Below are 10,065 nucleotides of genomic sequence, written 5' to 3'. Positions count from 1 at the left end.
CAACTCACAGGCAAAAGAGACTCTGAAAATGGACATATGTGTATATAAAAATAAGAAGAAATAATGGCTCCCTTCAAAATGGTTAGAGTCCTTCAAAAGATCATACCCAAACCTAAATAAATACTGTGTGAAATCTCATAAAAGGTTTTTATGCTCAGTTTCATTTTATTATACTTTGTTAAATGCTTACATTGGGCAAGAAATTAATAAATATCTTACCGATGGATGGAAATCTTCATGAGACTGAAATTCAATTAGTTTCCTTTGGCAAAACATTTCCTTTGCAAATCTCTATGGATAAGAAATTGAGGTGTATGATTTGCCATCCCATGTTCTGCACAATGCATTGGAGCTCCCTCACCATGTTTTATTTTGTGTCCACCCAAACCACCCTGAGGTATGGGCAGGCACAAGAGTGGACATGACATCGCATTGCCCATCTCTGAAGTGCCAGGAAGGACTGTGCCAAAACCATCAGGGAAATGGACTGCACCGCCTACCTTGGCAACACAAACCTGTGTATAATAGCCCTCCTAGTCAGGTCACTCTTCTGGTGCTGTTAACATCTATTACAAATTGAATTAAGAATTCAGCGAAAGAGCCAAAGATGAAAAGAGTATGGCTCATGACACTCTCTCAAATCCTGAGGGAAAAAAATCAACATAGAGCCCAAACATTGACCTGTTTTTGAGAACACTTGCAACGGTGTTATGCATACTGGATAGCTCTCACAGAAAAGACTTTGGTCCTCAGAACTCTCAAGCAAAGCTTCTGGTACAGCCTTGCAATAAACATTAATCTGTTAAGTCAAGATTGGGACATAATACAGAGTCCATTAGGACCACACTTTCATATTACAACCTTCCCATGTCTATGAGTCACAGAGACCATGTGCAAGCATGGAATGAGAAAAATCAGAGGAAGTGGACAGGAAGGTTCCTCTGGTGAATTATATCAATTTCTGCTCCTGTTTGTAAGACTCTTCATAGATAATAGCAAACAGAGTTCATTTCTTTCTTCCAGGTGTATAATGACCTGCATAGTTCTCAGAACCTAATGTAAAAGGGTGTTTGTATTCACTCTCCACTCCCTTAAGAGGGACAGAGCTTAGTGGGAAGTGTGAATCTTGGAATGTAAATATGTCTGAAATGTTTAATATGGCTAATCCACACTGTTTAGACAAATTTTCCACAGAGTAGTTCCGTTAATGTAGAAGCGTGAACTGGGTCTGAGGTGAAGCAAGGAAGTCAAGCAGTTACTATATGTGAGATCTAGACATAAACAGCCAGTTAGATTCTATTTTCACTAGCCTCCATATCTGGAGAAATGTATCTAACATAAACTTGTGTCCACCAATTTTTTAAGTTCCATAAGAGACATCAATATCTAGAACTACAACAAATATATACTAATTCTTATTTTTTTAATTCTTATTTTTATTAAAATAAATGTTATCTATAATATACTACTAACATACATTTACATGCATAGTCTCCAGCTCTTCTATCAAATCACCCTTCATCCTATTGCTCGAACCCAAAACTTAGTCCCTGTGGTTCCTTGCTTTCCCTCAATCCCACACCCAACCCACCATTAGCTCTCACACAAAATATATCTTGATTCTTTCTACCTCTCCCCAGTTCTCTGGGCACCACTCTAGTCTGAGCCAAAAATCATCTCTCCCGCGTCCAGCCCTGCTCCCATTCCCTCCCATTCACAGATGAGCAACCCTGAGAACACTCCCTAATAAATTCTTACATGCTGGTAGTTTTCTGCATCAGTTTCCCAGGATCCCAGTATACAACAGTGTCATATTCTGGACATGTCTTGAAGGTATAACCAACAAATTTGCTGCTGAATGTGATGAAGGGCATGAACGAAAGGGAAGAGGCAATAGGAACCCAAGATTGGTATCTTAAGCAACTTGAAGAACCAAGTTGCCATTTACTGTTATGGGTAACTACAGAAAGAACATGGCGATGAAACTCAGTTTGGTTCTGTTCCTATGTGATGCCTATGAGGCACTCAAAGGGAGTTTCAATAACCACTTGGACTAACAAGCCTGGATCTCAAGGGAGAAGTCAGGGCAGAAAGAGAAATATGGGAATTGTTAGCATGTGGGTGGTAAAGGCTTACAACTGGATAAGAATACCTTTTGATCAAAAATATATATCCATCATAATTTTGGCTAGCCTTCCCAAAGTAGACTTTCTACATTAGTATGACAGTATTTCACTTTTGAAATTTGAGACTTACTTTGTCACTGATTAGCTATTCTATCTTAAATAAATCATTTAATTAACTTATTGACCTCTTGGTTTATCCATCTGACATGCAGAGACAAATAATAATTATAAACTCCAACTTCAGGGGTGGATCTGAGGATCAAATGAGAAGATAAGAAGGCATTTAGAAGAGTTAAAACATTACCCTAATGAGACATTTTATTTCTATTAGTTTTTTTTTCAAAAATATAGTTTCTTTGTTAGTAGGAATGAAAGTGAGACAAGAATTAAATTAAACATCCATTAAATTTCATGTAAGGGAAATAACAAAAGAATCATCCAAAGGGAAATACAAAAGTAAGTGAAACAGCATTAACAAAAATGGAAATAAACACATTGGAAAACATTGAAATTCTAGAACAGCTAAAACTCAATTTTTTAATAAGTTAAAAATACAAAAACATTTTGCAAATTAATAAAAAACAAAAGATGAGCTTACATATGACAAATGAATAAAACATAAAAGATTTTTGAATAAAGTGATTATCAAAAGTATGTTAATTGACTTAAAAGCTCCATTCAGATGATAATTTTTCATCTTAAAAAGAACATGAAAACAAATTTACTTCTCCTGGAAATTAATTGGAGTTCCTTTGTGCCTGAACAAGATATCATTTTGTGTTGTCATTTTTGTTTCACATCACTTTTTAAAATGAGAAATGGAATTCTAATTGTCTAGAAATATTTTTAAATTTTTTTAAATGGGAAAATATCACCAGACTAACTTAAAATATAAGGCAGTCCCATACTTCTGATAACCCTTTTCAACTATGCTGTGTAGGTGCACCTCATCCCGCTCCACCCACTGCAGTGTTGCTGGGTGAGGCTCTGCACAGAAAGGGTTGACTTGGAAGATGTCCAAGTCCTTTTCCCGTGGAGAATAAGGCTCTGGAAATTGAGCAAGCAGAGGGCTTGGGTACAAATATTTTATGTTCTTAACTTTAAGATATAATTAGAGATGACTGGGGCCCTTTCATTCTGGAATAATGTACTATCTTTGCCATGACAAGTCAAGAAGGATAAGAATTCTGATCATCTTGGCAACAGCCCTTCAGAAAGGTAGAAGTCTCTTTGGTGGAAATCTTCAGATGTCTTTTTCCTAACAGCATCTATTTCTCCTGAACTTGCCTCTCAAACTTGGTGTACCCCCTTTGGGACCAGTCCTCTTCTTCCTCCTCTCCTTCTCTCAGGACTGTACTCAGCTCCTATGTATTACTTTCCTATGCTACCTGCTGATGGAGGCTCTGTCCTAATTCTACCCCCCCTAAACAAGATGGGGTAGTCAGCTCAGGCTACCATAAACACCACGCACTGGGTAGCTTAATCAGTAGACTAAGATCAGGGTGCCAGCATGGTCAGTGTCTGGTGAGACCTCTCTTCCTGGCTCGCCAGCAGCTGCCATCTTGCCATGTAAGATCATCTTACGTGATCTATTCTTTGTGCCTGGGAAGGGAGAGGCAGGGCACTCTGGTGTCTATTCTCATGAGGACCCTAATCCTATCCTATCAGGGCCTGTATGACCTCATTTCTTCTTAATACCTCCTTCTAGGCCCTTCTCCAAATACAGTCTCACCTTGGGAGTTAGGGCTTCAGCATATGAATTAGGCAAGGGGTGTGGGGGAGGGGGGTAGGTAGGAGAGGCACAATTCAGTCTATAACAGACTAGGAGAAAATTCTAAAACTAATCTCAGAAACAGTGTTTTGAGATTTCATTTAATCCGATATAAATTTACTTTTACTTTCTGTTCTTTCATCCATCTGCACGGTCTTCCTCACTAACACAGGATGGGGATATACAAGATTCTCTTCTCAGAATGTAGTAGTATTTCAAAAATAGAATTACTTTAAATTCAGAGAAAGATACCAAACTATGAACAGCAATTACTTCCCAGGTGGAACTGGTGGAAAAAGGTTTGTATGAGGGTTGGGAGCATAATCTTGTTGTTTCCTAGTCTATATGATTGATGCGTTTTTTTAGATTATGACAAGAGACATGCATTCCTTTACAACTGAAAAGAAAAATAAAATATAAATATGGAAAAAAATTCATTGAATCAGAAAGCCAAAATTTAAAGATATTTGCTGTGAACGTTAAGGCTACAGGGGAAAAAAAAACAAACAGTTGCCTGCTTTTTTAGCATATTGTTTAAGCAACTCTGACCCAGACTTCTGAATTTTCCTACTTGTCATCCATCCCCTTTTATGTCCTTTTTTTTTTTTTAAGATTTTATTTATTTATTCATGAGAGACACAGAGAGAGAACGGCAGAGGCAGGCTCCATGCAGGGAGCCCGATGTGGGACTCGATCTCAGGACTCCAGGATCATGTCCTGAGCAAAACCCAGACTCAACCGCTGAGCCACCCAGGCATCCCACTCTTTTATGTTCTTTGCATGATTTTAAAGCTGGAAATAGATTCCTTAAGAATTTTAATAAACAAAAAGCTGGAAATTTTTAAAAAGAGCTTGCCTTATTTTTTTTTCATTTTATCTCCTGTTTCCTTCTGCATTCTTTTAAAGAATCCAATCTAAATCTACATCCTTAGGTGCACCTGGCTGGCTTAGTCTGTAGAGCATGTGATTCTTGGTCTTGGGGTTTGAGTCCCATATTGGGTGTAGAGATTACTTAAAAATAAAATCTAAAAAAATAAATTAAAAATAAACCTGCATCTTTTTTAGAGGTGGTAAGACAAAATCACCACGTTTTTTTAAGAATACCTGTTTAAAATAACATTTTAGATCTTATAGCTACTTTACATTATTCTAAGTCATGCAAGGATGACATGGAGATGACCTAAGGGGAAAAAATGAGCTAAGGAGGATGGATGGGTTGGTAAACAGTTCATCTGGCTCATCCATGAAACGCCAGTCAAGTGACCCTAGTTTCATCACGTGGTAACTCATTTTTTCTAGCTGGGCAACAGTCAATTTCCATAATGTGTGACGTGGGAACTGTGAAGATTCAGGAAAACTTGTCCTCAGTAGAGTATTTACTTGAAAAACTATGGCTGTTCAAGAGAGCCCAACACATAACAGGTATTCAAGAAGTATTCAGTAAATGAATCAAATTGGTAAAATTATTGATAACCTTACAGATGTATGATATCTCTAGAAATTAAATTTCTAAAAATTGCAACAGTTCAAAGACACTAATTCAAAAAGCTATCATTATTCTGAATTATTCTTTTTTCACTGGATTCAAGAAGGATCGGGGGAGGATGGAAACTAACTCCGATGATCCGAGGGGAAGAAAAAGAAACAGGAACATCTGACTAGGCTACTAGTACTAGTTCCAAGAGCTACTTTTTTAATTGAATCACAGGTTGGAAGTTGTTTAAATGACTTAATTTCTTTGAGCGGTCCACAGTTAGTGGACAAAGTGTGCCCTCTCCTCAGAATGAAATAGTTTGCTCCTACCCCCATCAACTGAGCCTCCTTTCTCCCCGGTATTTTTAGACTGCACAGGAAACACTCCACCGTAAGGAGGTTGCAATGTGACTGACCTTTTACCTGGAATGATACCAGCAGCACTGGCATGTGCCACCAGTGATGTGAGAACAGAGCTGACGAGAACTCTTCGCTAGACAATTGAACAGCTTCTTTTCATTTGACCTGATGTCTATCCCTTCAGTTTTGCAATGTCCTATAACTACACCAGACATCACTGATTTTAAAACAGGCCATACCGTACTTTATAATCTACTCTTTTTTTTAACAAATCATAAGAATGGATCATTATTTTTGACTGAAGATCCAAACGAATTAATGAAATGGCAGTCTAGCACAACTATCTTCAGCATGTACAGCTAGACCATTCTCTGCAGCCATCCAAGACTTCCCTGCGTGAGGGATCTGGTTACTATCTCGTTAGGATAGCCTGAGTAAATGTCTGTATCATTCCAATGTCTGCTCACATAACATAAAGCAACTGTCCAGAATTCTGGTCACTAAGATTTAATAGTGCAGCGTAATTATCCTTTGAATGTCTTTCACACTTAGCCATGAAATAACTGTTGGATAACTTTGGGCCCAATTTATAGAAAATCTTATAGGATACTTGCTTCCTTCATACTTGTAAACCAAAGAAGATGATAGCATCTTCCTTTCCTCTTATTTAATTATATGAATCAGAATCAGGTTTTTAAGTCACACCAGGTAATAAGTATACAACAGTACCTACACTCATTTTGCATATATTAACTGAAAACACAAATTTATTCTATTACCCTAAAATTCCCCTGGCAGGATTCTGGAGGTAGTAATCACCAAGTCTTGCTGAGGACACCCCCCAAGCTGCTCATCTCCCTTGCCAGTGGCACCACTCTAGTGGCCTGAGCTGCTACCATCACATGCCTACATTACTGCAACTGCCCACTGACTATCCTTCCTCTTACCTCCTCTAATGCATTCTCTGTTCCACCAGAGAGAACTTCCTAAACTCTGATAATGAGTCTGGAGTCTGATAATGCCTCTCCCAAATAAAACCCTTCGATAGATGCTCACTGCTCTAAAATAGAATGTTGGATCATGAAGATGGTCTAAAAATAATTGGACCCCTATACTCTGCCAGCCTTACTCCTCACCCTATTGTCAAACCATGGAGTATTCTCACTTTCGGGAGCATTCACTAAAGAAAATGTATGTTCAGGAAGCATCTAGCTTTTGTAATAATAGAGAGGTGGCTACTTTTATATTATTATACAGAAAAAGTCATCCTTATCAATCCCTAGCCAATATAATAGCTATAATTTGTTGAGTTTTTAATATGTGTCAGACATAGATATGTACTTCACATACATAAATCCTCATCTAATTCTCCTAATAAACCTTTGAGATAGGTAACATACCATATCCATTTTACAGATGAGATACCTAAGTGCTAGGACTGTGGATTCGTTCACTCAGTTTTCATTCATTCTCATTGGAATTTTACAAAGACAAAAACGACATCTCCCAGATATCCTTGAAGCTAGGGCTCTGGAAGTAAATTGGGTCCATAAGACATGGAGATATAGAAGGTAGAACTGAGGCAGACACTCCTTTCCTATCCCTTCTTGACTATTTCTGTGGGCAAGGAAATGACACCTCCTTGGCACCAGGCTACAGGGCCCATCCCATAGCCACCCCGGTGTTCAAAACTGTGGTGATGGCAGCAGGTTCTTGATCCTGGCCTAGTTCCACTGCTGGTCTCAGAGGTAGGAGCTCCCCCGGTGGGCCAGTTATGTTAAGTTTTGGAGCCATTCCTGGACAACTTTGGGACAACCTAGAATCTGCTTCTTCAGCCCTTTTAATGCTTTCATAATGCCTCGTCCTCTGTGTTAAATCCCTTCCTGTTTAGAATACTTAAAGTTGTTGCTTTTTCTTGTATCGAACCTGACAGTGTGCAAAAACCTAAGTGTTAAGCTGCTGAAACAGACTCCTCAAAAATAGAGTGGTTTAGGGGCGCCTGAGTGGCTCGGTGGTTGAGCTTCTGCCTTCAGCTCAGGGCATGATCCTGGGGTCCTGGGATCGAGTCCCACATTGAGCTACCTTCAAGGAGCCTGTTTCTCCCTCTGCCTATGTCTCTGCCTCTCTCTCTCTGTATCTCTCATGAATAAATAAATAAAATCTTTAAAAAAAAAAATAGAGTGGTTTAAATAAAACCAAAGTTTCCTTCCACATAACAGTTCAGAAGTGGGTGATATCACACAGGCTGGCCGGCTCTCTTGTCATCAATATGCAGCTTTTCTCTAGGGCCCAGAGAAGCTTCTGTTTTTATATTATTTCTCAGCCAATAGGAAGAGCCGGGAGATGGAGAGAGAGCAAATACCCAATGATTTTCAACCACATAAAAACTCTCTTTCACAAGCCATTGGCTAGAAATGAGTCACAATCAATACGTAATCACAAAGAAGGGTGAAGGAATATAGTTACTAGGTAGATAACTGTGTACCCTGCTAATACTTGGGGAGGGAAGGGGTAGGTGGTGGTGAAGATATCCTCTAAGAAAAAGAGAAAAAGAAAAACAGTTATCAGGGTAACTTACCAGTCTCTGCCATGTTTACCACTCTGCGCAGTATCCGTGCACACATTCTTCTTCCTGCGGATAGACCACATTCACCCCCACCCTGAAGCAAGATCCCAATCTATTGGCTTCCTTGTGAAAGTAACAAGAGCCAAAGATCTCTCTGGTCACAGCCCTTGAGCCAAGTCTCCTCTTTGATTTACTGGCCTTTAGGCTCAGCCTTTTCCTCTCTTTTTCAACTTAATGTTGGCTACCTTTGGTGAAAGCCATCCGAAACTGTTGGGAAGGCAATGTCTTTAATTCAATCTTTGCTCTGGGCTGACTTCCATTGTCTGGCCAAGCAGAACACTTAACAGAAAGCTCAGGAGAAAGACCTTCATCATCAAATTTACCTGCGGCTATTTGGGGATGCAGACAGATTTTTCCAACCTTGTGTGGCCCAAACTTCTAAGTTCTGAGTCACATTAGATTACAAACCATAAATGAGAAAGTCTCTATTATCAGAGCTCTATTCCTTTCTGTCTCTGCTTACTGATTAATGCTTGCACAACTTCCCTTTCCTCTTATAATACACTATAAACAGAAGTGAGAGCTAGCCAACATAACCTATGTTCTGAGCTCTTCTCCTTGAGTTAAAGGTCATTAGGCGCAGGGCTCATCTTCTAGATATAACCCAGGTTATAGTAGGTGACTACTTAAGCAAACAATATGCCACAGAATAACAAGTGTTACTGATTTTCCTAGCTAAAATATTGTGCCGGTGTCACGTTTTGCCTGTCGCTATCCAAAGCCACAAACTTTAGGTTTTTGTTATGGTAACATCAATTTCTGGTACCAATTTTTATATTAATTAGGGTACATGCTAAGGTCTTTAAAAAAAAAAAAAAAAGATCCCCTCAAATACAATGTCTTCATAACACAGAAGTTTGTTTCTCTCTCACCTAACAGTGCAGAGGCAAGCAGTCACCAATATGTGACTTTCCTCTCTGGGCTCCTTTTAGCTGTCCTATTATCATTTCCCAGCCAGAGGAAATGTTTTTTAAAAGTAATATCCAGAAGGTGCTACATGACTTCGGATGACACCCCACTGGTAAGAATTTAGTTTTGCAGCTACAAAGGATGCTATGAAATACCGTGTCTAGCTGAGTATCTGTGTGCCTTGCTAATACTCAGGAATCCCATTACCAAGACAAGCAGAGGAAAAGGGTCCCTGGAAGATTCTCAGCAGTCTCTGCCACCATGGGGACTAGAGTTACAATTGTTTGATTCCAAGATACCAAAGGCAAAACTACTTCCAAAACCGCCTTCCAATATTTTTAAGGAATGTTACGGCTCTTAACGCTACTCTTTCCTTTGATGACACATACTCTCCAGAATAAGAAAGTTATGATCCTTTGTTTCTCATCTTGTTTTCACTGGCTTAATCTTTCATTTATAGATTTATTCTAGCAGCCATCATTTATTGAATCCCTACCATGTGCCAGACATTCCGTTAGACGGTAGGAATACACAGATAACTAAGAATCATCTGAGATCCTTACTTAAGAGCTGCTATTTACTTGGATTACTTAGAAAATTCATACAACCACAAAAATTTGTTTAGAAGTAACGAATTCAAGGGAAACACACAAGAGAGAGTTTTATTTTTCACTTTCCTCAATTTTGTACTACTTACATCAATTGGCCTAACTAAAATTATAATTTAGTGTAAAATGAATCACTTAAGGTACAGAAATCTTGGCAATAAGGACAAGATTCAACTCCATTACACCTACACA

The 10,065-nt window shown here is 38.8% G+C and overlaps 1 long non-coding RNA gene across 2 annotated transcripts in view; it reads left to right on the top strand.

Moving 5' to 3' along the window:
* LOC121480310 overlaps positions 1 to 10,065 on the top strand; it is an 85,902-nt gene that overhangs the window by 19,353 nt on the left and 56,484 nt on the right. The gene's annotated exons all lie outside the window — the stretch shown is intronic.

Source organism: Vulpes lagopus, chromosome 21 (assembly GCF_018345385.1).
Source record: "Vulpes lagopus strain Blue_001 chromosome 21, ASM1834538v1, whole genome shotgun sequence".
NCBI lineage: Eukaryota > Metazoa > Chordata > Mammalia > Carnivora > Canidae > Vulpes > Vulpes lagopus.
This window is presented reverse-complemented; position numbering and strand designations above follow the sequence as displayed.